The 26062-nt window shown below is 58.9% G+C and overlaps 1 protein-coding gene across 5 annotated transcripts in view; it reads left to right on the top strand.

The window, feature by feature from the left end:
* Window positions 1-26062, top strand: part of DLGAP4 (DLG associated protein 4) — a 189482-nt gene that overhangs the window by 20462 nt on the left and 142958 nt on the right. For all 5 annotated transcript variants that reach the window (XM_075438653.1, XM_075438654.1, XM_075438652.1 and 2 more), the window contains exon 2: window positions 7765-7902. The gene's annotated coding sequence lies outside the window, so the exon portion shown is untranslated. The remainder of the gene's footprint in view (window positions 1-7764; window positions 7903-26062) is intronic.

Raw genomic sequence — 26062 nt, 5'->3', positions numbered from 1 at the left:
TCTTCCTCGGGTTCAGATGGAACTTTCTGTCACGGACAGGGAGATCACCCCAAACCTTTGCACTGGGAAAAGAACAAACATACATTTACAGGAGAAAGAAGTGGATTGAAGAATTGATTTTAAGATTTTTTTTTTCCCTAGCTTTTCCTGTTTCTCCCTAAATGACCAGATCTGGGGCAGAGAGCTGGCTGTTTGCATTTGTCGCACATACACACGGTGTTACATCTATACGTTATCTTGGCATCAAAGGGAAAGTGTGACGCTTCGCTGGCTGTGCAGGCAGGAAAGGACACCGGCTGCTTTTGGGAGGGAAGAGGTTATTATCAACGGGTGACAGACAGCTCCTGGAAAGGAGAATGAGAAATAAGGACGGAGAGCACAGAACTGGCAGTGACAGAGAGGCGCTGCAAAAGCAAATCTGCTCCTGGTCTTTTCATCTTCCCTCTTATTAAATCAGGGCAAGAGCGAGCCTCTCGCGGCGTGGACTTAGTGATTATTTTAAGGAAGAAGACTCTGCGAACGTGATAGCTGGCGGGAGCTGGGGGATTTTGTCTGGGGAGGAGACTAAAGGAAACCTATCCACACGCAAAGCTTTCCCGCAGCCAGGCTGAAGGTTAAGCCAACAGAGCCGCCTCACCCCGGCTGGGTGGGTGCCAAGGTCCTCGGGGTGGGGATGCCAGTGCCACCGTCTCACTGCTTAACGACAGGGCTCAGCCGCCCGTCACAGGCACCGCGGGGACGTGCGGTTGTCGTCGCCGGGGCTGGCTGGGCAGCCCAGCCAAGCCAGCTGAGCCGCTGCCGGGGGCACCCTGCCTGCCTCCAGCCTCCCAGCTGCTGCCCACGCAGCCCCGCAGTTCACCAGATGCCAGCTCGCCTTCCGCCCCGAGCGGTCTCCCGGCCGCGGGGCTCCCAGGCTTTCCGTCGGTGCAGGGTCGGGTGCTCCCGAGGGCTGTCAGCCCTGCTGCAGACAGCGTCTTCTGCCGAGCCACCTCCTTTCTGCTCCATCTGCCTGCTGGCACCAGGGAGGACGCACAGGGGGACGGCGGCAGCGATGCCCGGCCAGATCGCTTCCCCAAGCACCCCGCATCTGCCCTTGCTCTCTCCCGAAGCTCCTCACGCCGAAGCAGCGCGGCCGAGTGCCCCTCTCCGTGGCGCACGCGCCGTGGGAAAGCAAACAGACCCATCTCAGGGCTCTACCGCAGTGGAGCCGGGTGGGAAAAACGGGGCACAGAAAAAGTTCCAAGCTGGAGACTGGCGGTAAATCCTGCTGGGGGGTTTCTGCGGGGATTTGGTGCTGGTGCGGACGAGCCCACGGCCGGGCAGCAGCAGACCGCAGGGGCTGGGTGTGCAAGCTGTCCCTCCCGCTGAAGGTTTCTTGTCTGCCTCGGGGGAAGCCTGGAAGGCAAAAAGGCTCCCGCTGTCCTCTGAGCCGCCAAGGTCATTTCTGGGAGCCAGCGCAGATGCTGGCTGCCACATGGCTTGCGCCCACAGCACCACGGGGTAATTGGCTGGAAAGATGGTCAAGCGGCACGGGAAACACGCAAGGAGAGGAAGGAAACAGCAGAGCCATGCCCACATGGCTCCACGTCCTGAGGAGGATGCTCTTCTCTCCAGAGGTCCCTCTCCACGCTCAGGTCTTCAGCTCCTGGAGCGGTGGGGAGACTTCTGCAGGCACGTGTGGGGCGAGGGGTGGGAGCTCGGGCCGTGCCAGCTACCAGAACTGCCTTGGTTCCGCCTCGGGGTGCTGCAGGCTCCCCATGGTGCCTCTGCAGTGCCCCCAGCCATCCTTCCCCGGCCCTCCGCGGACAGATTGTGTTTGTTTCAGCTCAGCGCGCTCATTAGATTAAAGTGGAAGAGTCGATCTGATCAAACCGGGAAACACAAAAATAAACGTGCTGGGTTCAGCAGATGGAGGGAACAGCCTGGCAAGCCCCACAGCAAGCGCTCGCGGCAGCTGCTTGCCCGCAGCCCTCGGACACAGCTTCCCCACGCTGCGGCGTGCGGTGGTCCTGTCCCATGGCACGGTGTGGTGGGGATCACAGAATCCCAGCATGGCAGGGGCTGGCAGGGACCTCTATGGGTCACCCAGCCCAACCCCCGGCCCAAGCAGGGTCACCCAGAGCAGGCTGCACAGCACCGCGGCCAGGCGGGGCTGGAATATCTCCAGAGAAGGAGACTCCACATCCTCCCTGGGCAGCCTGGGCCAGGGCTCCGTCACCCTCAGAGGGAAGAAGTTCTTCCTCGTGTTCAGCTGGAGCTTCCTCTGCTTCAGTTTGTGCCCGCTGCCCCCTGTCCTGTCGCTGGGCACCACTGGAAAGAGTCTGGCCCCGTCCTCCTGACCCCCACCCTGCAGATATTTAGAGGCATTTCTAAGGTCCCCTCTCAGCCTTCTCTTCTCCAGGCTGAACAAGCCCAGCTCCCTCAGCCTCTCCTCGTAGGAGAGATGCTCCCGTCCCCTCCTCATCCTCGTAGCCCTCCGCTGGACTCTCTCCAGTAGCTCCTCATCTTTCTTGAACTGGGGAGCCCAGAACTGGACACAGGACTCCAGATGGGGCCCTCACCAGGGCAGTGTAGAGGGGAAGGAGAACCTCCCTCGACCAGCTGCCCACACTCCTCTTGATGCACCCCAGGCCGTGGCCTCGGGAGGGGACGTGGGCAACGGGCTGCACGCCAGGGTGCGGCCGTTTCCCCCAGCGCTCCCGGCCGAGCGTCGCGTGCGGCTGTGGCTCAGGTCTGGGGTTTCTCCGCTTTGCTGCCCCGCCGCGTCGCTTCCCTCGAGCCTTGCTGGCCCTGAGCCCGGGAACGGCTCCCACTGCCCCCAGGCAGCCGGGGGTGGGGGACGAGGCTCCAGCCGCTCTCCCTGGCGTACACTGTGGCCGAGGACTCGCTGTGTGCGCCCGTCGTAAACCTCAGCACCGTAAACGGTTCTTCCTCACCTCGAAGGGCAGCGCTGGGAACGGAGGTGGATGAACCTGTGCTGCCAGACGAGTGCTTGGCGGGGTATTCCCGTCGCCGTGATGCTGAGGTACCTCTGGAGTCCAAGCGCTGCTGAAATTCATCTTCCCTGTCCTTTGCAGCTCGTTAACAGCCGAGTGCAGCCCGGCCCGCGCAGGGAGCGGCAGTGCCTCTGCGCTGGGGACCTGATGGCCTCCAAGCGCTGGCAGAGAAACCCCCTAAGCCTTTCTCAGGACAGCCTTGCCCTTGAGCCCTGCTCTCATCCTTCCCTGAAAGGGGCCCGTGTCCTCCAGGTTGGCGGCACTGAGAGCCCCCCTCCGAAGTTTCCTAACCCCCGTCCATCCCCTCTGGCACTGAGAGAATGACTGCAGTCAAGGTTTTTGCCAGCAGAAGAGGAGATGCTTCTCCTGCCGGAGACGTCTCCGATCTGTCTCTGCCGGGGGATTCCCGTCCATCGCTGTCTGATCCTCCCAGCCCGGAGTCATTTTGCCCCTCAGGTTTGGAGCCACCTGACCCCCAGGGCTCTTCCCAGCCCAGTTAAGGGCTGGTTGTGCCTGGAGCGTTCTCCTTAGTTAAAGTTCTAACAGGTTTTCTAATGGCTGTCTAACGGGTCCCTGGTCGGGGGTGACTCCCACTGCGCTGGGACTGGGGGCAATGGTTGTATCTCCTGCTGAGCTCAAGGAGAGATCTAATCAGGAGGGAAGGAGCTGGTTGCTCACATCCCAGCATCGGTGTCCCTGAGCACGGGTCCTGCTGTATTTGTGCACTAGGGGAGTGGACTCTGGCGCTGATATTCCAGCATGAATTTTGAGTCCTCTGTGGATGGTTTCAGTGATCCTGGCCATAGTGATGCCGGCAGCTCTCCTCGATGGCTGGGTCATGGCCTGGTGGTTCTCTGTTGTGTGCATCTTGCTGCCCAGAGTGTGCTGATGATGAACCAGAGTGTTTCTTCGGGGAATGATGTTGCACAGACCGAGCACCATCTTACCCAGGGTCCCCACCCCTCTGAGATGGATGCTCTTGGGGCTGCTCTGGCTCCTTGTCTGCTTGCGTGCTGGATGAAGAGGCCAAGAGTCTGGGCTTTGGGATATACAGGCTCCATCCCTGGGTCTTCTCTTGGCTCCCTGTGATCTCTTTGGCAAGTCGTTACCCCTCTGTGCCTCATGATACCTAGTTGCAAGACAGATGTAGTGCTCATCAGACCTACTGGGGAAGGCACTGGTGTCGTGCAGTGGTAGGACCCGCAACGTGGTGGAGCAATACAGCCCCTTTCTGTAGTGTGTGGGGACAACCCTGGCCAGCCTGGTGCCGCTGTCCTCAGCTCGCTGGGGCTGGGGATGAATCTTTCTGCTTGTGCTTCTCAGTCTGGGAAATCTTCTACTGTTTTTTAAAGAAAACCAAGCAAGGAAGTCCTGTGCTTTGTTTTGTAGCAGGTGACCTGCATGAGATCAGAAGTCATATCTGCTCCCTCAGTCCCAGCTGGGTTTTAGAGCTGGCAGAGAATGACTTGGGAGCCAGCTGGGACAGGAGGGCTCTGGTTAGCGTTTGGGGCTGAGGCAACAAGAACTGAAACCTGCTGGAGATTGCCTTGATCCTGAAGAAAAAGGAAGCAGAGTGTGGGGAGACTGGTCCCCGGGCTGTGCCGGGAGGGTGTGGAGGTGGTGTGGAGGCGGCCTGATGCCAGACGGGGAAGGTGGTACAGAAGTTTGAGCTTTCTGATGGGCCTGGGGTCAAAGAACTGCAGTGGTGATGCGAGGATGTGCAAAATCTCAGGGAAGGGATGTTGGGGGTGAGGGGGCTGTGACCTCCCCCATCCGTCCTTACCATGGTGGGGAGGGGGAGCTGCTCTGTGATTGACAAGCCTGACCACCTCTGGGGCTGCTACGCAGCCGTCAACGGGCAGTGGCTCACCTTGGCTCCTCCGCTCTCCCTGCACCATGGATGGGACTCAGCCTGAGGCTCTCGACCAGTCTGCCTGGTGGTCACAGCCCCTGTCTTTGCAGGGGTGGCCTGTGTCTGCTTGGCACCTGGTGCAAAGAGAGGAGTTTTGGACTCCTCTGTCTTAAGAACTCTTTTTTTTTTCCTATCCAAATGTCTTTTTCCTTCCTTGCCAAGAAACCTGTCTGATCAGCAGCAATTAACCAAGCAAACTGCAGTGATGACCTTTATAGTGTGTTCTGTGCGATCTCAAGAAGAATGTGCCAGATGTTTGGGGATTTCTGCTCTGCAGAGATAGGGCCAGGACACGACAAAGTGCAGTGGGAGATGGACAGGAGGGGATGTGCTGGGCACGCAGTAATGGTCACTGTGTTGAGCTTCACCTGGGGCATACCTCCACATGCACAGCATCTGCAGGCAGTGGTCCTAATGCTGGTCGGCAGAGCAGGCATGGGCTGTAGGACCAGCACCAGGGTCTCCCACCATGACTAGGAAACTCAAAGCTCAGCAACTGACTGTGCCTCTTCAGCTGTGATAGATCCTGCAAGCCCCCGTGGCTGCCCAAGCTCTGTCGATCATTTGATTCCAGCTCTTCTTGTCTTGCTGCTGTTCAACAGCACATCCAGGAAAACGCTGGACTCGGGTACTGCTTTCCCATCCATCGTCAATGATTCTCTTTTCATTTGCTTCTTGGGCTTCACCTTTTTAATTCAGCTGTCTCCTGCCTTACAAATGTTCTTTCCTCAATTACTTACACCAAGCTGCAGGGCTGTCTCCATTCATCTCGGGAGCACGATGCAGCTGTGCCCTCAGCCAGGGCTTCACCAGCTGAGTGCACAGAACCCGCGCCAGGAGCTGCCCTCCGCATTGTCCGTCCCCGCCGCGTGTGCCAAGCAGCTTGCGCTGGCGTGGGGGGTGGCAGCACCCTGTGCCCTCGCCACTGACCACGGCCCCGGTGGCTTCTGCCCGACGGATACATGGGTCCTCCAGATGTAAAGTGGAGGACTTAGGTTTCAAAAAACTTGTAGATATGGCACTTGGGGACATGGTTTAGCAGGTATGGCGGTGTTGGGTTGATGGTTGGACTTGATGATCTTAGAGGCCTTTTCCAACCTTAATGAATCTATGATCCTATGATTCTATGATACCCAGGGCGGGAGTAGATTGCTCTCCTCAGCCTTCCTTGGAGGACGAAGGTCAACGCTTATTCCCTCCCTCTTCCGTGGTGCTGCCATGGGGATAATCTCTGAAGGGATATGAGGAAGAAAAGGTGCCTGGCTTTCTTGGAGGAGCAAGTTGGAGAGCAAGCAGTCTGCATCTGCTTTGCTGCAGCAGCTTTCGACCTCCTGTCCCATCCACAGGGCATTTGGGGTTGGAGATGACCCAGGTGGTGATGGCTCTTGGTGAACACCTCTGAAGGAGGAGCAGAGCTCTGCAGAGTGCACATTGCCTCTGGCCCCACATTCAGGAGGCAGAAGAAGGACTTCCCAGAGAGGGAATCCAGTGTCAGCTTGGAGCTGAAGTGCAATCAGAGCTGAGAGGTGCCAGGTCCCCTTTCTGGAAGGAGGGACTATGGGGAGAGATCCTGCCCTGCTCTAAGGTCTCCTGATGAGAACTGCGTTGTCCTTGTTCTCACTTGTGATTTGAGGCTCCTGATACAACATACGAGCTTTTGGAGCGATCGTCGGTGTCCGGTGCCCTGCCCTTCTGAGAGCTGCCCCATCTGCTGCACTGAGGGGGCTGCAGGCATGGAAGAACAGGTCGTGTTTGAAGGATGTGCTGAGCTGCTCTCAGGTGCCAGGGCACGCCACAGCCAGCTCTGCTGCGCTGCTTCCCAGACTAGGGACCAGCACAGACCGCTCCTGCACCAGGGCTGCTTTATCCCCACTTCTTAATGCTCTTATCTTGAAGGCTCCCCTCAGATTAAAGCCCAGGCAGTCAGTCCCCTCCCTGGATTTATTGCAATTCAGTTTTCTTCCCCTAATCCGATCAGAGTGTAAGCTGCTCTTTTCAAAGTGCATGGGGAGGACAGATGTGCGTGTCACTGGTGCGGTGAGCCGGGCTGACTGAAAGTAGCGGGAAGGTGCCCTGTTCTTTAGCTTGGTGGCACATGGCTTGAACCCCGTTTCTCCTCCGAGCCTCCGAGAGCAGCCGTGTGATGCCTCAAGCACACCAACAGTCAGAAGGCAAAAGGTTTGCTTTGGAGAAGGGTGAGTTGCTCACCGTGCTGGAGCCTTTTGACCTTCCCGGACACCCTCATCAAGCTGGAGCCCAGTCTTTGGTCTCTGACAGCCACAGAGACCATGGGGTCAGGGGAACGGTGCTGTCCGTTGAAGAGGACCCCAGCAGGGGTTCAGGGGATTTGACCTCAGCAATGTGACCGCCACCCATTCATGGTGGATTGGTTGTTCCTGATGAGCTCATATGAGTCCATGGCCATGCTTGGAGCAGGGCTGGAGAAGCCAGGGATGGACTTGCGTCCCTGCCAAGTTCCTTCTTGGCCTTTGCCTCTTGCTCTACTGAGGGAATGGGGAGCTGAGACCACTCCTCTCTGTATGGCTGGCTCACTGCAAGGGCTCTCCCAGTCCCTTCTGATGGCTGCCCTGTGGGTCAGCCCTGGTCAGTATGTTCTCAGGGAACATGGAGAGCTGGGGAGGGCTGGTGGAGAGGAGCACCCACGGGAGATGCTGGGTACGGGTGTTTTCTGAACCTTGCAGGCAGTGATACATCTGAGATCTGGGTACTTTGGAGCAGGAGCATCTCTGCTGTCCTCCCTCACTGGGTGGGCCTGAAGGGACCTGAGGCGGGAGAAGACTCTTCCATGATGGGGAAGGGACCCACCAGACTCACCCTTGCCTTTGCCTTCCTCAGCCCAAGGAGCCTGGTCACAGAGCTGCCACCGGGCTCTGCCCACGCCGCAGCCAGCGCATGGACCACCACCGTCCTCCAGCTCACGAATGACGGCAGCGTCCTGGCAGAAGAGTCGCCTCGGAGAGCAGCGTCCGGACTGTGAGTGCCCCGGGCACCGCGGGCAGGGCAGGGTCTGAGGCGGGACCCCGCGGGGTCGCGGTCCTGCTCCGCGGGGTTTCCCGGGGGAGGAAGGCGAGAGGACCCTGTGGGTGTCGGAAGGCTCTGGGCTGCTCTCTGGGGATGCTGTTGCCCTGCAAGGTGAAAAGAGAGCCCAAACACTGAGCGGGAGCAAAGGAGGAGAGGTACCGCTGGCAGGGTGGGGAGATGGGAGGCTGTCCGGGGTGCTCAGGTGAGCTGATGTGAGGTCCTGGGACAGAGGGTGGCTGGAGGGCTCTCTTACGGGTGCCTGGGGGCAGGGAGACCTGCGATGGTGTCTGCTCCAGGTGATGGTTGTGATGCAGGGCGCATGCGGGCTCCTGCAGTGACTGCGGGGCAGAGCCCCTGGAGACCAGGCCAGCCATGAGCCAAGCAGCGGGCAGACCCAGGAGGCACCTGCTCCCTGTGCAGCGGGATCTGTGGGGCTGCCTCTCACCCTGGTGTAACTTCTGTTCTCCGCTGTTCGCCTGTGGCCGTGAGCTCAGCTGTGGATGCGGTGGTCCCCAAGGTCCCTGACTGGCTGCGGGCTAGGTGGGCAAGAGGGGGATGCGGACGCTTGAGCCCCTCCGGTGAGCTGGAGTAGGAGGCTTCTGCAGGGAAGGGCTGCAGCCCTCCCGGGAGCATGGGAAGCCTGTATTTCTCCCTCAAGGAGAGAGATGTGCCAAGGGCAGGGCTCTGGATTCAATGAGTCTTGTGGCAGCTGCAAAGTTCCATTTGGAAGGGACTTGTTCTGAAAGCAGCAGACACTTGAGAGGTGGTGAATAGGCAGGGCAAACCTACAGAGGAATAAATCACATGCCTTCCCCACGTCAGGAGCGGTCTCCTGCCGTGTCCCAGGATGTGACACCAGCTCCATCAGCAGCTCAGCCGAAACCAAACATTCAAAAGGTCTTGATTTGGCCTCCCAAAGGGAGAAGATGGTCATAAAATCCAATAAGCATCAAGAGCGTGTCAGGGGATTTTCCTTCACAGCCCTGGAGCCTTGGTCAACAGCAAGCAGCTGTGAGACCCCAAGGGGTGGGAGACAGTGCAGGCGCTGGGGTGGGTGGCCCAGCCTGGCCCTGAAGCCACTTAATAAATAACGGCTTCTCCAGAGAGCGCAGGCTGCTGGGGAGCTCATGGCCCTCACAGCATGTGGCTTTCTCAGCACAGCAGCTACTAGAAGCCTCTTTTGAATTGTTGTCACAAGAAAACCCAGGATGCTTTTTAACCAGGTCGATCGTTTTGGCCACCTTCTGGGCCAATAAAGTCGCGTCTTTGTGGCCTTCTGGAGTCATCGAGAAAGAAGAGGCGTGTGGTCTCCTGCAGGCTGGCATAGATGGAGTTTTCTCCTTAACATCAAGGCTCTGGCTAGTGGTGCAGTGGCCTCGGGGGGATCTAGGGGTGAGGATGGAAGCTGGGCATACCTGCGTGGAGGGTGGGTTGTGCACCTGCAATGGCTCCTGTGTTGGACTGAGGATTGAGGCCGTGCACAGCCGCAACCTCATCCCCTTTTGTACCACAGAAAAGACCTTCTCCGACCTTCCCCCTGAACAGCACGTGCACAAACAGCAAACCCTACCAAGGCGGCCTGAGCAGGTGGTCTGGAGATGAACGCGACGCGGTGATGCTCCAGGCAGCTCCCACGTGCTGTAGTGCCAAGGGCAGGGAAGGGGCCAGAAGGAAATCAGACGGACTTGGGTATTTCCTGGACGCGACATCCAGGAGGAGGGGTGAGACAAAGCTTGGTGTCTGGTTTGGGAAGGGAGACCTGAGAGCAAGTGGTCACACAGTCCCCTTGGGGCACAAAGGTTGCGTGGGGGACAGTGATGACCTTCGTGGGAGGAGAAACCACTGGGAACACCCCCGGGCGTCGGGAGGCCTCCACGCCGGCGGCACTGCCCCTCGCCCACGGAACCCCCGCGGCACGGTGAGACCACCAGCGCCGGTGCCCTGCCGCGAGAGCGCTGGGCAGCAGGAGCAGGGCCCTCGCTGGATGGCCTTCCCCACCCGGCGGTCTCCTGCCCTTCATTGCAGTTGCTGGATTTCTCTCTGGGTTCTTTCTTGTCTGTGTAGGTGACACATGTTTGGTTTGAAGCACTTAATGACCTCTTGGGATGCGTTTCATTTATTCATTAAGATAGAAATTGGAGTTGTCGGTTTTGCTTTATTTTGCTATTTTCTCCTTCTTTTTTCTCTTCTTTATTTTGTAAGGAAAGAGGGAGGAAAAAAAAAATCCACATATTCCTCCAGCATGCGTGTGCCCAGCCTCTCCCCCTTGTGCCTCCCAGCCTCTCCGGTAGCTTCTGAGCAGAGGAGCGGTGGTGGGGAGAACGGTCCTCCCTGGCAGTCTGCTGGCATGTCGCAGCTCCTTGGAAACTGGAAGGTGAATCGCGGTGCCGGTGCCAAGCCCAGCTCCCACACGGCTGCCGTGGGAGCTGCTGGCAGGAAAGAGCCATGTGCCAGGTGCTCTGGCACAGGACAGGAGTGCTCGAGACGGGGGGCATGCAGCTGGACCCGCCTGTGCCCAGGCAACCACGGTCCTGCCTGCAGTGGGCTGCTGAGCGGGTGGCAGGGACAAGCCATGTCTCAGACTGCCTGGTACCCTCAGCCACTGCCTGGCACGCCAGGGAAGCTGTGCCACAGGGGCAGAGACAGGCCTGGTTCTTCCTCTCCAACCTGGATCTGAGAGGAGAAAAGCCCTGGAGATGTCTCTGCTCGTGTTCCTGTGAGGCTTGAGGGTAGGACGAGATAGGACGAGAGGAAATGGCCTCAAGTTGTGTCAGGGGAGGTTTAGATTGGATATCAGGAAAAATATCTTTACTGGAAGAGTGGTCAGGCCTTGGCCCAGGCTGCCCAGGGCAGTGGGGGAGTCCCCATCCCTAGAGGGGTTCAAAAACCGTGTGGATGTGGCACTTGGGGACATGGATTAGCAGGCACGGGGGTGTTGGTTTGACAGTTGGACTTGATGATCTTAGAGGTCTTTTCCAAACATAATGATTCTGTGATTCCGTGATTCATGGCCAAGGATGTGTGCGCAGGACGTGCTCCTGCCCTGTCTGTGTGGCTGGAAGATACCGACGGCCCTGGCATGGTGGTGGGCTCCACAGTGGCATTTGGGGATACTGCGGCTGCACCGTGTGTTGGTCTGCGGGTGGGGGTGCGGGCACATAACAGGTGATGTCCCAGGAGGCAGGTGGCAGAACTCAGGACAGCCTGGCTGGGGCAAAGCATAGCTGCACTGCTGGGTTGGCTTCCTGCATCCTTTATAGCGTGGCCAGGCAGTGGGTTGGCATCCAGGATGGTGATACAGTGATGGTCAGGAGGAAGGAGCAATGGGCATCCCCCTGTTGCTGGAGCTGCCCTTCCTACGGTGAAGGACACGTCTCAGGAGCAGAAGTCAGTGGTGGGATGCAGGGTGCTTCATCGGTACAAGCCACCTTTGGGTCCCTCTGGCCTCCCATGTCATGGGGCAGGCTGGTTTAGGCACCAGAATCGCCGAATGGCTGGAAGGGACCTCTGTGGATCACCCAGCCCAACCCCTGCCCAAGCAGGGTCACCCAGAGCAGGCTGCACAGCACCGCGTCCAGGCAGGGCTGGAATATCTCCAGAGAAGGAGACTCCACAGCCTCCCTGGGCAGCCTGGGCCAGGGCTCCGTCACCCTCAGAGGGAAGAAGTTCTTCCTCGGGTTCAGCTGGAGCTTCCTCTGCTTCAGTTTGTGCCCATTGCCCCTTGTCCTGTCGCTGGGCACCACTGGAAAGAGTCTGGCCCCATCGTCTTGGTACCCACCTTAAGATATTTAAGATATTTAAGATATTTAAGATATTTATAAGCATTTACAAGATCGCCTCTCAGCCTTCTCCTCTTCAGGCTAAACAAGCCCAGCTCCCTCAGCCTTTCCCCGTAGGAGACGTGGCCAGCCTCTCCCTGCGCCTCTTCCCAGCATGAAGGTGCCCCTCATGGCCAGGCCAGGCTGGCAGCCTTGGCGGGGGTTTGCGCTTGGTGGGGAGGACACTTGCGCATGGCCAGGCCTGGTGCGTTCCCACTCCCAGCCAAGCTCGCCGTGAGCAATCCTGGGCAGGACAACCCTGTGCAGATGGAGATGGAGCCACTGCACAGGACCCGGAGCTGCTCCCCTGCATCTGCTCGCTCTGTGCCAAGGAGGCCAGACCCCTCCTGGCACCCATTCTGAGAGCGTCTGGATGCTTCAGCACCTTCGAGACACAGGATTTTGCTCATGGCTGTCTTAAGCAGGGACCTTCTTGCATTTTCTGCACAGGGTGTTCAGTGAAACATGTCTTCGGAAAGGGCTCTTGGGTCCTCATCACTCGGCAAGACTTCTGCCTTCATAACCCTTCCTGAAGGTACCAGAAAATGCAGGTGTGACTGCCTGTCTCTTGCCGTATGTCCCATCAGGGCTCTGGTCTCATTCTCCATTTGCGTTTTTGCCCAGGGAGTTTGGAACCAAAACAACCCCTTCCACCAGAGACGTGGCCGTGTTGCAGCAATCCAGCTCCGTATCGATTGTGAGAAACCAATAATTCTAATTAATTGACAGGAGAAAGAAGGCTTGGTCTCGAAGCCCCCACCCCTTTGCTGTCTTGTGCCTGTGCACAGAGGCCTCTGGGACCGTTGCTGTCCGTGCTGGGTAATTCCATGAACCACCCCGTGCTCTGACTTTGGGTCTGGAGGGGAACAGGAGTCCAGGCTGGGCCAGGCAGGAGAGCAGCGGTGTGGTCGCTGGGCTCCGGCAAGCGTTCGCCCGTGTGACTGGAGGGAGCTGCTGGCCTGCGGGAGAGGGACGGCAGAGCCTTTGGGCATGGCAGGAGAGAATCTGAAATCAAAAACTAAGGAGCGAGACTGATTAAAGATCGCAGAGCTCTGAGAAGAGGCAGCTGAGGACTTCTTGCTCCTAATGGCCTTCTTTTGTGTGTTGGAGAGAAGCTTCATCTAAGGCTCCAGCATTGCTTGTGGACATGTGCTGCAGGCATAGCCAGGGAGTGGGAGCAGGATTACCCAGGGCTTGGTTCAAAGTCAGGGTCCAGCCTGTTTGGGAAGGAGCAGGGGCCTGCTCCCCGGCAAAGTCGTGCTTCCTTGAGCGCAGGAAGCGAGGCGGTGTAAGGGGATGGGATGGCGAGTATTCACACTGTTCAGCCCATCACCTGGCCCACACTCTCTAGGTTTCCTCCTGAGAGGGGAACGTGTTCCCTGAGCACATGTGACGAAGCGTGGCTGAGGACTCATCTTTCTCAAAGTGTTTGGCGCAGCCCAGCACAGTGATTTTTCTGTAGGGACGAGGGCTGGCTGGGGGGGTTGCTCTGAGCTGATATTCAGCCTGGAAAATTGCTAGCACAGGACAACATGAATAACATGGAGCCATGAAACCCAGCGCCTGACTTGCAGGCTCCAGCCCTTCTTCCAAAGGGAAGAGGTCTGGCCTGCTTGCAGAGTCAGCTTCCACATTTGTACGTGATGAGCTTGTGGGAGTGTTTTGTTTTCCACACGCTGAAGGTCTCTGGTGGAGAAATCTGTATTCCTTCTGGAAGCTTGCTTGCTGAATGAAAGCGAAGGACGGACTTCAAGGCTTGGCGTCTGTTGCCCCAGGCCACGTGTTTTCAAACCAGTGTCAGTGCCCAGACCTCTGCAGATCCATCTTCTGACAGGCACAGAAGTCTTCCTTCTTACACCTTCTTCCCTGCAGAGAAACGCACAGACGCCTACTGGAGCTAATAAATGGAGATCCTAATAGCTGTCTTGATAACTAGCCATCCAGACAGCCAATGGGTTTGGGTTGAGTGTAGACAGAAGTGGAAGCTATGGAAGGACAGATGGCCAGGTGGACAGATGGGTTCATTCTAAGAAGCTGAGCTGCATAAATTTGGGGGTGAACAGGTGGGTGCTGTGGGGCGGAGGATGGGGCTGCAGAGGCAGACCTGAAGGGCTAGCTCGGTCAAGGGCGGGTGGGTCTGGCACCTCCTGACCCCACATGTCCCCGTGGTGCTTTTTGTCAGAAGCCTTGGTGCATGAAGCCCACCGCCAGGTCCCTGCCTCAGCAACGGATCTGTGCTGCCGGGGATCGCCGTCCCTTGTTTCTGGGGTTTTGTTCTTTGCTGCTCCTCCTAAGCTCTCAGCAGGAGAACAAGCAGACTGGACCAAGAGTGCTGGCATTTTCTGTCCCCTAGCGAGAGCCCTCCGGAGAGCAGCACCTCCCTTGCTCCACCCCGTTTTGCTCAGTTTCCAAGGGCCTAGAGGGAGGAAGAGTGGTGGCTTTTAGAGGCAGCACGCCTTCCTCGGGAGAGGCTCCCTGGCCCAGGTGGGCTCACTCTGTAGCAATTCCCCTGCACATTCGCTGGATCTCAGCTCTGCAGTGCTCCCGTCCCCTTCGTCACCCAAGAGCTGACCCCCCCCAAAGCCTTGTCACCTGTAAGGGACCCTGCGGACACTGTCCCCGGGCTTCCACACTCCATCAGTCCCTGACCACCTGGGCTAAGGAGCACAAAAACAACCTCTCTCTCCCTGGATAGTGGTGGCAAGCGTTGAGTAAGGTGGCTCCCAAAAACTCGGTGATGGGAAGAGCTTGTGCAGCAGCGAACATGGGGATTGTTTTGCTGTGGATTCCCAGATCTTCATAGCCCAGCAGTGCTGTGTGTCTGCAAGAGAACTTGCCATGAGTGTGCGAAGCGGGTGCTGGGTGTTGGAGATGCATCCATAGGTTGGGATCGTGAGTAACCTGAACAGCTTGCAGCATAAAATCACTCCTCTGGGAAAGGGGCAGCCACCTTCCTGGGGGCTCAGAGCACAGCCCCTTCCACAAACCGGCCAGAAACGAGCAGCTTGCCCAGCACCATGTGCCAAAAAGGGAGCAAATCCAGTGCAGTTTTCTCCCAGTCTGGGTCCTCCAGCTGGTCTGGCACAGGGGCTGCACAGAAAGCGGAGGGGACACCGCTGGGCATTGCCTGGGCATCTGCGTGGGGCCAGCACCCTCCCGGCAGCGCTCTGGCCCGCGCGGTGGAGGGGCTGCAGCCGCACGCCGTGAGCGCTTTGCTCCCACCGTTTCTCATAGCTCTTGTTCTGCTGCCAGCCAGCCTCCGCAGACCTGGAAGCCTTCTTCCCGCTGCCTTCTCCTCCTCTCCTCCCGCTTCCCGGGTCTGAAGGGAGAGCTCAGCCGGGGCTATCTGTGCCAGAGACAAGCAGAGGCAAATGGGAATGGATGGGTCCTGCTCCCAGCCAGGCTGCCTGCTAGGGAAGCTTCAGCTTTATCTACAAAGCCAGGCTCTCCCGGGGCTGGTTCAAGGGCCTGCCTTGGGCACGAGAAGGTGCCGGTGCTGTTCTGGACCCCTTTGCTCTCTCTCCAGAGCGGTTGTTTTCCTTCGAAGCAGCACTGCAGCACTCGAATAAGAAGGGATTTGCAATGCAGAGAAAAACCTCCCACCCGCCACTCAGCAGCGTGTGGGCTGAGAGCAGAGCTGGGAGCAGCTGTGCCGCTCTGCGTTCGCTGCTGCGGCTCCACCGTCCTCCCGCCTGCGCCCTCGGCCCTTGCCGCACGGTCCGGGTCGGCTCCCGGCTCTGGGACCCTCCTGGCTTGGGACCCCCCGAGGCCGCGTGCGCCGGAGGGTGAGCGCGGCCCAGGGACCGTGGGGAAGATGAGGCTTGCTGCCTCCATGCTTTATTTTCCCAGTCCATTGAGCAGGGACGGGGCTGCTGGCTTCCCTTCGTGCTGTCCTTGGAGTCCTGGGCATGGACAGGGTGGAATCAGCTATGAGACAGCGAGACTTTTGCGTCTGTGAGCCAGGTGAAGGGTGTGTTGCCAGAGAAAGTGAGCAGATGCTTTGGCAATGGGGCACCAGAGGGAGGACCTGGAAGTGCCGCAAGTCGGTCCCACACCAGGAGGGAGGACGCCGCTCCTGGTCCCCTCAGGTCCGGGCATGCTTTGCTCTCTTGCTGGGACAATGAGGTTGGCTGGTGGAGGCTGGTTTTGAAGGGACAGTGTGTGCTTGATCTTGGCTGTCCCCCACACTGGGCTGGCAGAAATTCAATCAGGCTAGGTGGGAGGAGGCACCATCCCTAGATCTGGAAACCCGTGCTGACCACATGTCCTCTCCTGGGAAGGCCACCATGCTCTCTGCAACCTGGGGAAGATTTAGCATTAGAATCATAGAATCATCGAATCATAGAATGGTTTGGGTTGGAAGGGACCTTAAAGATCATCTGGTTCCAACCCCCATGCCATGAGCAGGGACCCCTTCCACTAGACCAGGTTGCTCAGAGCTCCATCCAACCTGTTCCAGTGTTTCACCACCCTCATGGTGCAGAATTTCTTCCTAATATCTAATCTAAATCTGCCCTCTTTTAGTTTACAGCCATTCCCCCTTGTCCTGTCACTACACCCCCTTGTGAAAAGCCCCTCTCCATCCTTCCTGGAGGCCCCTCCAGGCACTGGCAGCTGCTCTAAGGTCACCCCGGAGCCTTCTCTTCTCCAGGCTGAACAGCCCCAACTCCCTCAGCCTGTCCTCATAGGAGAGGTGCTCCAGCCCTTGGATCATCTTCGTGGCCTCCTCTGGCCCCGCTCCAACGCATCCATGTCCTTCTTCTGTTGGGAGCCCCAGCGCTGGACGCAGGACTCCAGGTGGGGGCTCACGAGAGCGGAGTAAAGGGGCAGAATCCCCTCCCTCACCCGCTGCCCACGCTTCTCTTGATGCAGGCCAGGGCACGGTTGGCTTTCTGGGCTGCCAGTGCACATTGCCGGCTCATGTTGAGCTTCTCATCCACCAGTACCCCCAAGTCCTTCTCCTCAGGGCTGCTCTCGACCCCCTCTCTGCCCAGCCTGTACTTGTATTTGGGATTGCCCTGACCCACATGTGGGACCTTGCACTTGGCCTTGTTGAACTTCATGCAGTTCACGCAGGCCACCTCTCCAGCCTGTCAAGGTCAATTACCTACAGAGAGAAGGAAACCCCCTGCCAGGCACAGAGCAGCTATTGGTGCCCTGCTCAGTCTCCCAGTGGGGCGGGAAAGGTTTGGGTTTTCCCAGGGTCGTCCCTTCCCTGGGGCTGTGACGAGGAATATCACAGTGCTGCTGACCCTGCCTCCAGCCTGCAAAAAGCGGGCTGTGGTGGGTTGCATTCCTTCCCCCCGGGCTGAGGGTGAACCTGGGCACAGTCTGCAGGGACGGTGCTGGAGCTGCTTGGCTCCGGAGTGGGACAGGCATCGCTTCGGCGGCACTGCCTGAGGAGCCCCAGAGCACATCCCCATCTCCCTCCCAGCCTCCATCCCCCGATTCCCGGCTGAGCGCAGGGGCTGAATCCCACCTCTGGGCAGTGGGCGCAGAGGGACCACTTCTCCTTCCCCAGCTGTCACGCTGCGCCGTCTCCCTGAAGATTCAGAGCATGGCCCCGCTGCCAGCAGCTGGGAGCACTGGAGTCCCGGCTGCCGAGGACACGGCAGGAAGCCAGCCGTACCAGGAGAGCCCGGGGGGTTTCTCTTCTGGGAGATGAAGGGGCTTTCACTGCTCGCCTCTTGGTTTGCAAATGGCTGCTGGGTTGCTCTGACCCCTCTGTGCTGGGGCGTGCTGGGTTCCTGGCTCAGTGGGGAAGAGAGGAGCTGGGGACGTGGTGGCAGGGTGCAGCGGGGTCTGCCTGGCTGCGGGCGGGGGGTGCCGGCCAGCCTCTGGCAGGGAGATGGTTCCTGCTCCAGAGCCTCTGCCCCGCACAGGCAGGTACTGAGCTGGAGACGGGAGCGGAGAGGGGGTGCTCTGAGATCATGGCTTCTTGCCAGAGTAAAAGGGAGAAGGAAACCCTGTCCCCACCCCGAGGTAAGGTCGCAGGAGGAAAGGAATTGCTCTGGCTTGCAAGGGGAGGCAGGAGACCCCCCTGCTTCTTGAGAGCTGGGACCACCTGGGACCTCACCGGGGGGATGTGTTTTCTTGCTTAGAGCACAACTGTTGATGGAGAAGTCTCAGCACAGACTTCAGTGCTCAGAAACACTGTGGGCTGGGACATTTTTGGGAAGATTTTTAGCTGCAGTAAAGAAATTTGGCAGCTTGGAAGCAATCTAATCATCCTCCTCCCATATGCTTGGTTCTATTTAAAAGGGAGCATGTACCCGATTCCTTCCGACCAGCACGGTGACATTTCCAGAGTGCGTTTGGAAATAAATTTGGCATCCGCTGTCAAAAATCTCAGATTGAGCCCAGTGTGGCTAATTTGGGCTGTGAATGCCGTTGCCTCTGCAGAGCACCTTTCCCCGCTGACAGATCCCAGAGGCAGCAATGGCAGGGTTTGCTGCCCACGGCCGGGGTGGCCCAGAGACCAGCCGGGCTTCGAGGGCGGAAGGGCACCAGCGAATTGGTTACCGGCTGGTGGCTCAAGCCCCTTTTCAACAGCCGCTAAAGCCGAGGAGGCCGCTCCCGGATGGGTAGTAGCTCTGCCTGGCTCTCCCAAGCCACTCTTTTCCCAGCATGGAGGCAGAAGGAGCTGTGGATGCATGGGCTCGTCCCACCAGCCTCCCAGGAGAAATAGGGCAATCACCTTCCCCTTGCTCGCTAACAGAGCACCCGTCCTCCTCCAAGCTCTCTGCTCTCCAGAACCCTCTCTGAAAACGGTCCTGCCTCCTCCCACCCAGCGCCCTGCCCGGTGCGGGGCTGGCACGCTGTGGAGGGGCATTTAGGGTCCCCCACCTTCCCTCTCCCACTGCACAGCAGCTGCTGAAGGTCGGAGGTGGTGCCCCAGCATGGTGGGAGCAGCGTCGTGCGTGGCAGCACTGCCCTGCACTGTACTGGCTGCCATGCGCAGGCGTAGTGAAGCCCATCTCCAGCGGTCCACGGATGAAAACTGGCAGGAAAGTGGGTGCCACTTGAGCCTGCCTTGTGGGAACACGTGTTGGGTACCCGGGCAGGCTGGCGGGCCCGTCTCCATCCTGCAGACGCTCTCTCTGAGATAGGAGAGCGTGGCTTTTTATGTCCTAGCTTGTCCTAGCTTGAGGCCGTGGGTATGATGGAGACCAGCTGGGGCTCCCGAGGGGAGTGTGGGGCTCCAGGGCTGTCCTGCAACCCTGTGAATGTCACTGACGGTGACAGCAAGGGGCAGTGCCAGGCGCGTGGGAGAGTGTTTGGAGGGGAGTGTGACCGGGATGCCGGTGTCGGGTCAGCCTGCCTCAGCGTGTGATTGGGGTAGATGGACTGCATCGAGAAACGAGACGAGGGGCCGCATCTCTGGCCAGGAGCTGTTTGTTCCCTCCGCTCACCCAGAAGTAAGGCAGACCTGCTGGAGAGCAGCTCTGTGGAGAGGGATCTGGGAGTGCTGGGGGATGACAGGGTGACCATGAGCCAGCAGTGTGCCCTGGCTGCCAAGAAAGCTAACGGGATCCTGGGGTGCATCAAGAAGAGTGTGGGCAGCAGGACAAGGGAGGTTCTCCTTCCCTTCTACGCTGCCCTAGTGAGCCCCCATCTGGAGTCCTGTGTCCAGTTCTGGGCTCCCCACTTCAAGAAAGATGAGGAGCTACTGGAGAGAGTCCAGCGGAGGGCTACGAGGATGAGGAGGGGACTGGAGCATCTCCCCTACGAGGAGAGGCTGAGGGAGCTGGGCTTGTTCAGCCTGGAGAAGAGAAGGCTGAGAGGGGACCTTATAAATGCCTCTAAATATCTGCAGGGTGGGGGTCAGGAGGACGGGGCCAGGCTCTTTCCAGGGGTGCCCAGTGACAGGACAAGGGGCAACGGGCACAAACGGAAGCAGAGGAAGCTCCAGCTGAACCCGAGGAAGAACTTCTTCCCTCTGAGGGTGACGGAGCCCTGGCCCAGGCTGCCCAGCGAGGCTGTGGAGTCTCCTTCTCTGGAGATATTCCAGCCCCGCCTGGCCGCGGTGCTGTGCAGCCTGCTCTGGGTGACCCTGCTTGGGCAGGGGGTTGGGCCGGGTGACCCCCAGAGGTCCCTTCCAACCCCGACCATTCTGTGATTCTGTGAGAATCTCGGTCCTGCGTGGTTCCCTGGCTCTGCCGAGCGATGCCCTGCCCGCGGCTCTGACCCGACCACAGCCGCCCATCCGAGGGGACAGTCCTGCTCCGCCTGGTTTGAGTCTCCCCAGTGCTGCAGAGGGGCATCGGGGTGAGGGCGGAAGAGCAAAGCGGGTTGAAAGCATATGGTCGGATGAATGCTTTATCTCTGCCTCCTAGCTATACATGTGTTCCTTCTCTGCCTATGCCATCAGCTTCGTTAGCGCTGCTGGAGTGGTGGATTAAATCCAGTGAGCTGAGCAATGAACCTCATTGCTTGAGTCAGTTTTAAGGATTATGGTGAATTATGCAGCTCAGAATCCGGCTGCAATCCGGGCATGGCCCGCTGTCTCGAGGGGGTGACGGGGCTGCGGGGAGGTTTGCTGTGATCTAATTAGACGTTCAAACAGACCCCCCTGGCCACAGCTCTGCAAATGCCTGCCCGCACTTACCCTCCCCTCTCCACGCTCAGCTACGCTCGGTCTTCGTCACCCACAAGGCTGGGCTTGGGGACAGAAAGGGGCAGGGCGTGTTGCAATTAGTGCCCCGATGGCAGAGGGTCCTGGAGCCACGGAGGGGGTGAGGGAAGGAAGTAAAGGTAGGAAATGAACGGATCCCTCTTGGCACCAGGTAGGAGGTGGGACCCGATGTCTCCCTCTGCCCAGGCTGAGCAATGGCCGTGGGGTGCAGGCTGCACCCCTGCTCCCCACTGCGCGGTGCCGTGCGGCCGGCCAGCCGGGCAGGGGCCATGGGCTCCGACGGGCTGGGAGCAGCGCTCCCTGCTCTGGGGTGCGAGCTGTCGCCGGGGCAGAGGAGGACCCGGGGGTGAAAAAGGCAGGATCCCTCATTGCAGGGAAGAGGTGGAGCTTCTTCCATGGTCCTGATCTAGATCCAGTGCCCAGGGCAGTCACAGAATCACAGAATGGTTGGGGTTGGAAGGGACGTCTGTGGGTCACCCAGCCCAACCCCCTGCCCAAGCAGGGTCACCCAGAGCAGGCTGCACAGCACCGCGGCCAGGCGGGGCTGGAATATCTCCAGAGAAGGAGACTCCACAGCCTCCCTGGGCAGCCTGGGCCAGGGCTCCGTCACCCTCAGAGGGAAGAAGTTCTTCTCGGGTTCAGCTGGAGCTTCCTCTGCTTCAGTTTGTGCCCGTTGCCCCTTGTCCTGTCGCTGGGCACCACTGGAAAGAGTCTGGCCCCGTCCCCCTGACACCCACCCTGCAGATATTTAGAGGCATTTCTAAGGTCCCCTCTCAGCCTTCTCTTCTTCAGGCTGAACAAGCCCAGCTTCCTCAGCCTCTCCTCGTAGGAGAGATGTTCCAGTCCCCTCATCATCCTTGTAGCCCTCCGCTGGACTCTCTCCAGTAGCTCCTCATCTTTCTTGAAGTGGGGAGCCCAGAACTGGACACAGAACTCCAGATGGGGCCTCACTAGGGCAGAGTAGAAGGGGAGGAGAACCTCCCTCGACCTGCTGGCCACACTCCTCCTAATGCACCCCAGGATCCCATTGGCTTTCTTGACAGCCAGGGCACACTGCTGGCTCATGGTCACCTGTCGTCCATCAGCACTCCCAGGTCCCTCTCCACAGAGCTGCACTCCAGCAGGTCCGCCCCAAGTCCTTCTGGGCCATTCTGTTCCAGCTCAGACATGCTCTGACCAAAGTCCCATGGCCTTGGGAGCAGGTGAGCACCTGGTGCTGAGCCTTGGGGAGGGCTCACCAGCAGCCAGCACCCTCTTGCCAGCACCCTGGGTGTGGTCAGTCCAGAGGATCCGGGAGGTTGGGTGAAGGGCTCTTCCCAGGGCTGGGGCTTGCAGCACGTCACCAGTGGCACTGAGCCAAGCGCCAGGGTGGGCTGGAAGGAGGGGGCTTACTGATCTTGGCCAGTTTTGCCTTTCCCCAGCTGAGGTGAGCATCATGCTGCCCTCCTCCAAGGCACACCAAAGGGCTCCTGCCTGTGCCTCAGGACAGGCCTGATGGCTTGAGATCAGGTTAAAATATTCTTGATCCAGAAGATATCTGGGCAGGGCCCAGTCTGCTCCTCCAGGCTGCTGTCTGCTGGGGAAGCCTGGGCAGACTGCCCTGGAGAAGGGATGTTATCTGGTCTGTTGGCCCCCCAGAAAGGCTCCTCTGGCTGCCTTGGCCCTTCCTTGGACCTAACACCTCTCTTCTGCAGCGTTTCTGTCTCCGCTGCAGTAAGGTGGAACACCTCCAAGCACCCTGCTGTGGTACAGGTCCACCTCAGCACCACCCACGGGCTTCTGCTCCCTCTGCCCTCTCGCCCTGTACACTCAGCTCCTGACTATTGTCAATGTGCCTGTTGCCCCACGTATGGCCCCCATCTCCCGTGGCCTGCCCTGGCTGAGCAGCAGGCACCCACGGCCCCTCGGACTGGCTCCCCGCACCCTCCAGCACGGCAGAAGCGTGTGCAGGTCACCTGTGATCACTAGCTCCCCGCTCTTTTCTTTGAGTTTACCTTAAAGAGATAAAATCAAAGTGTGGGAGAAGTAATAAGGGAAAGTAATGCAGGTCTGGAGAATGAGGTGGTGAAGCCTTTGTGGGCTACCAAGAAAAGTGTTGTTGGTCCAGCTTTTGGTTCAGCCGCTGATGATCCCGACGTGTGGATCAGGCTCCGGACCGAAAGGCACCTCATCTTCCCGTGCCAGCTTACACCCTCTGGAGCAATCTTTGAAAAGCCTCCACTCATTTGGGTGGGTCTGTGAGCCTTGATGGGGTGACGGTTGGACTTGATGATCTTAGAGGTCTTTTCTAACCTTAATGATTCTATGATTCTATGAACGGGTCCGGTTTCATTCTGGCAGCGGGGTGTGAGCTTGTGCACTGGCTGGTGCTTCTGCCCGTGGCTCTCTGTCCCCAGAAGAGCTCTGCTCAGGATGGAGAGCAAGGACAGTGCGGGGAAACAGCTCTGAATCATGAAACCGAAGGTGTCTGAGGATAGCCCAGAGAAACGTCCACATGTTGGCAGCCCGCTTTATCCACTGCTTCGCTAGAACGGATCCATCAGGATTAAATGAAGAGTGACGCTTGCCCTGGTGTCTCTTTTTTTGTCGCGGTTGTTCTTTTTAGCATCAGGCTATAAATTGTCTGCCTTGCCCAGTGCTGAAGCGCTCTGCCCCTTCCCTGGCTGCTGGAAATAGAGTCAGCCTAAGGCTGGTGTTTAGCAGTACGCAGAAGACACTACCTCAGCAGCACCTCCCATCCCAGGGTTTCAAAGGCTGTTCGTGAATGAACAACGTAAGCTTGACAGTCACAGAATCACAGAATCACAGAATAGTAGGGGTTGGAAGGGACCTCTGTGGGTCATCTAGTCCAACCCTCCTGCTGAAGCAGGGTCACGTACAGCAGGCTGCACAGGACCTTGTCCAGGCGGGTCTGGAATATCTCCAGAGAAGGAGACTCCACAGCCTCCCTGGGCAGCCTGGGCCAGGGCTCCGGCACCCTCAGAGGGAAGAAGTTCTTCCTCAGGTTCAGCTGGAGCTTCCTCTGCTTCAGTTTGTGCCCGTTGCCCCTTGTCCTGTCGCTGGGCACCACTGGAAAGAGTCTGGCCCCGTCCTCCTGACCCCCACCCTGCAGATATTTATAAGCATTTCTAAGGTCCCCTCTCAGCCTTCTCTTCTCCAGGCTGAACAAGCCCAGCTCCCTCAGCCTCTCCTTGTAGGGGAGATGTTCCAGTCCCCTCCTCATCCTCGTAGCCCTCTGCTGGACTCTCTCCAGTAGCTCCTCATCTTTCTTGAACTGGGGAGCCCAGCACTGGACCCAGCACTGCAGATGGGGCCTCACCAGGGCAGTGTAGAGGGGAAGGAGAACCTCCCTCGTCCTGCTGGCCACACTCTTCTTGATGCACCCCAGGATTCAACAGGGCAAAGGGAAACCGAGGCACTCTGAGAAGCGTGTGGATAGCTGAGGGTCCCACAGCCGGTGGCATTCACCCATGGGAAGGACACTGGCCTTCTCTCTGCCAGCCTTGGGTGCTGGACACCAGGCTTCCTCCACCTTGCTGGGTTGCTGCACGTAGGGACGTCGTGAATTTAACCTCTGTCTTCCCCCTGTGAGAGGTGTGCGCGTGCGGGTGGCCAACGCTGCCGGCCCTCAGCCTCCCAGCCCTGCTCTCTTCTGGGACTGCGATGGCCCCAGCTGCACCCCAAGCAAAGCAGTGCCCGGCCCAGAGGGAAGCGCGGAGCCAGGGAAGCCGAACGCCCTCCCGTGCTGCCACTGCTCCAACTCCTGTCCCAGTGGTGAGGCCAAACAAGTCCTGTAACTCTGTGTCAGAAAATAAGGAAGGTGGATCCTGCGAGGCGGGTCCGTAGCAGTGGGCAGAGCGTTTCCTGACTTGCTGGGAATGCTCACTCTGAGCACCCTTTCAAATCCCTCACCTCGGTGAGGATCCTGCCAGGTGTCTGCGCCACGGGTGCAGCACAGCAGAGAAGGAGCTGGCGTAGTCACTGAGCTCTAGGCAGACGATGTAGGGAGAATCCATACGGAGACCATCACGTAAGGACTCGGATGGGGAAGGGATTGGTCCAGCCCGGAACGGCTTTGGTTTCAGCCGTAGCGGAGCTGGGCACAGGTCTGTTCCTGATCAGTGATGGAAGTCCAGAATAGCTGTTGGTATGAATGAGGAGAACTTCAGCACAGGGCATCTCTGCTCCTGGGCCAACGCCCTTTTCTTCTTCAAGCCCACCAGGGCTGAAGTACCTTCCAGGCACAAAACTGCCTGGGTCCCTTCTGGCCCGGGGTTGGAAGGGAGGAGGGCTGGCTTGGACAGACCCTGGTGCCTGCCCAGCAGCACCTCTGGCAGGAATCACCCGCCTTCCTGGCATGAAAGAAAAGGGGGGACAGCAAAATCTGGAACGGGCACACACCAGACCAGGACAGGTCTGGCTAGCCTGGGTTATTTAAAAGGCCTGTGAACAAATGGGTGGCAGATGTAGTCTCCATGACAACCCACAGCTGGCTGGGCAGGAATTAAAGGGCACCCTGCTGCGACAGTGTCAGCATCTCAGAGCCATCTACTCCCCGTAACCTGCGCAATTACAGATGCGCTTGGAAACTTGCAGATCCGAACAGGTTCTTGTCTTAAGCCCTTTGGAGATAGGCAAACACAAGGGCAATCATCCAAAAGGTTTATCTTCTGCCGGAGCTCCTGCCTCCCAGCAGCGTGCCTCCACGGCTGCTCGCCGGGCGGGGAGGGTGGTGGGAGCGAACGGTGAGACCTGTCTGTCTGTCCTCTGGGCAGCTCGGCTGTCTGTCCTCTGGGCAGCTCGGCTGTCTGTCCTCTAGGCAGCTCGGCTGTCTGTCCTCTGGGCAGCTCGGCTGTCTGTCCTCTGGGCAGCTCGGCTGTCTGTCCTCTGGGCAGCTTGGCTGTCTGTCCTCTGGGCAGCTCGGCTGTCTGTCCTCTGGGCAGCTTGGCTGTCTGTCCTCTGGGCAGCTCGGCTGTCTGTCCTCTGGGCAGCTCGGCTGTCTGTCCTCTGGGCAGCTCGGCTGTCTGTCCTCTGGGCAGCTCGGCTGTCTGTCCTCTGGGCAGCTCGGCTGTCTCTCCTCTAGGCAGCTCGGCTGTCTGTCCTCTAGGCAGCTCGGCTGTCTGTCCTCTGGGCAGCTCGGCTGTCTGTCCTCTGGGCAGCTCGGCTGTCTGTCCTCTAGGCAGCTCGGCTGTCTGTCCTCTGGGCAGCTCGGCTGTCTGTCCTCTGGGCAGCTCGGCTGTCTGTCCTCTGGGCAGCTCGGCTGTCTGTCCTCTAGGCAGCTCGGCTGTCTGTCCTCTAGGCAGCTTGGCTGTCTGTCCTCTGGGCAGCTCGGCTGTCTGTCCTCTGGGCAGCTCGGCTGTCTGTCCTCTGGGCAGCTCGCTGGAGGGGCAGAGCCGCCGGCACCAGCACACACGGCTTCTGCGGTCTGCGTCGCGTTGTTTGGTAAAGTGGGGCTTCGCACGGGATGCTCCGGGCTCCAAGCCAGGCTAATTAGCTGTAGCAGGTAGAGGGCAATTAATGGCAGGCTTAGCTGAGCACCATCTCACAAAGGCTCTGCCCCACCGCGTGGGCTTCCCTCATGGTAAGGACCCGAGTCTGAGGGGTTCCTTATGCCGGGGAAGTTCGTAACCGAACAACTGCTCAGCTCTGAACGAGGCCA

The sequence above is a fragment of the Opisthocomus hoazin genome, chromosome 18 (genome assembly GCF_030867145.1).
Source record: "Opisthocomus hoazin isolate bOpiHoa1 chromosome 18, bOpiHoa1.hap1, whole genome shotgun sequence".
NCBI lineage: Eukaryota > Metazoa > Chordata > Aves > Opisthocomiformes > Opisthocomidae > Opisthocomus > Opisthocomus hoazin.
This window is presented reverse-complemented; position numbering and strand designations above follow the sequence as displayed.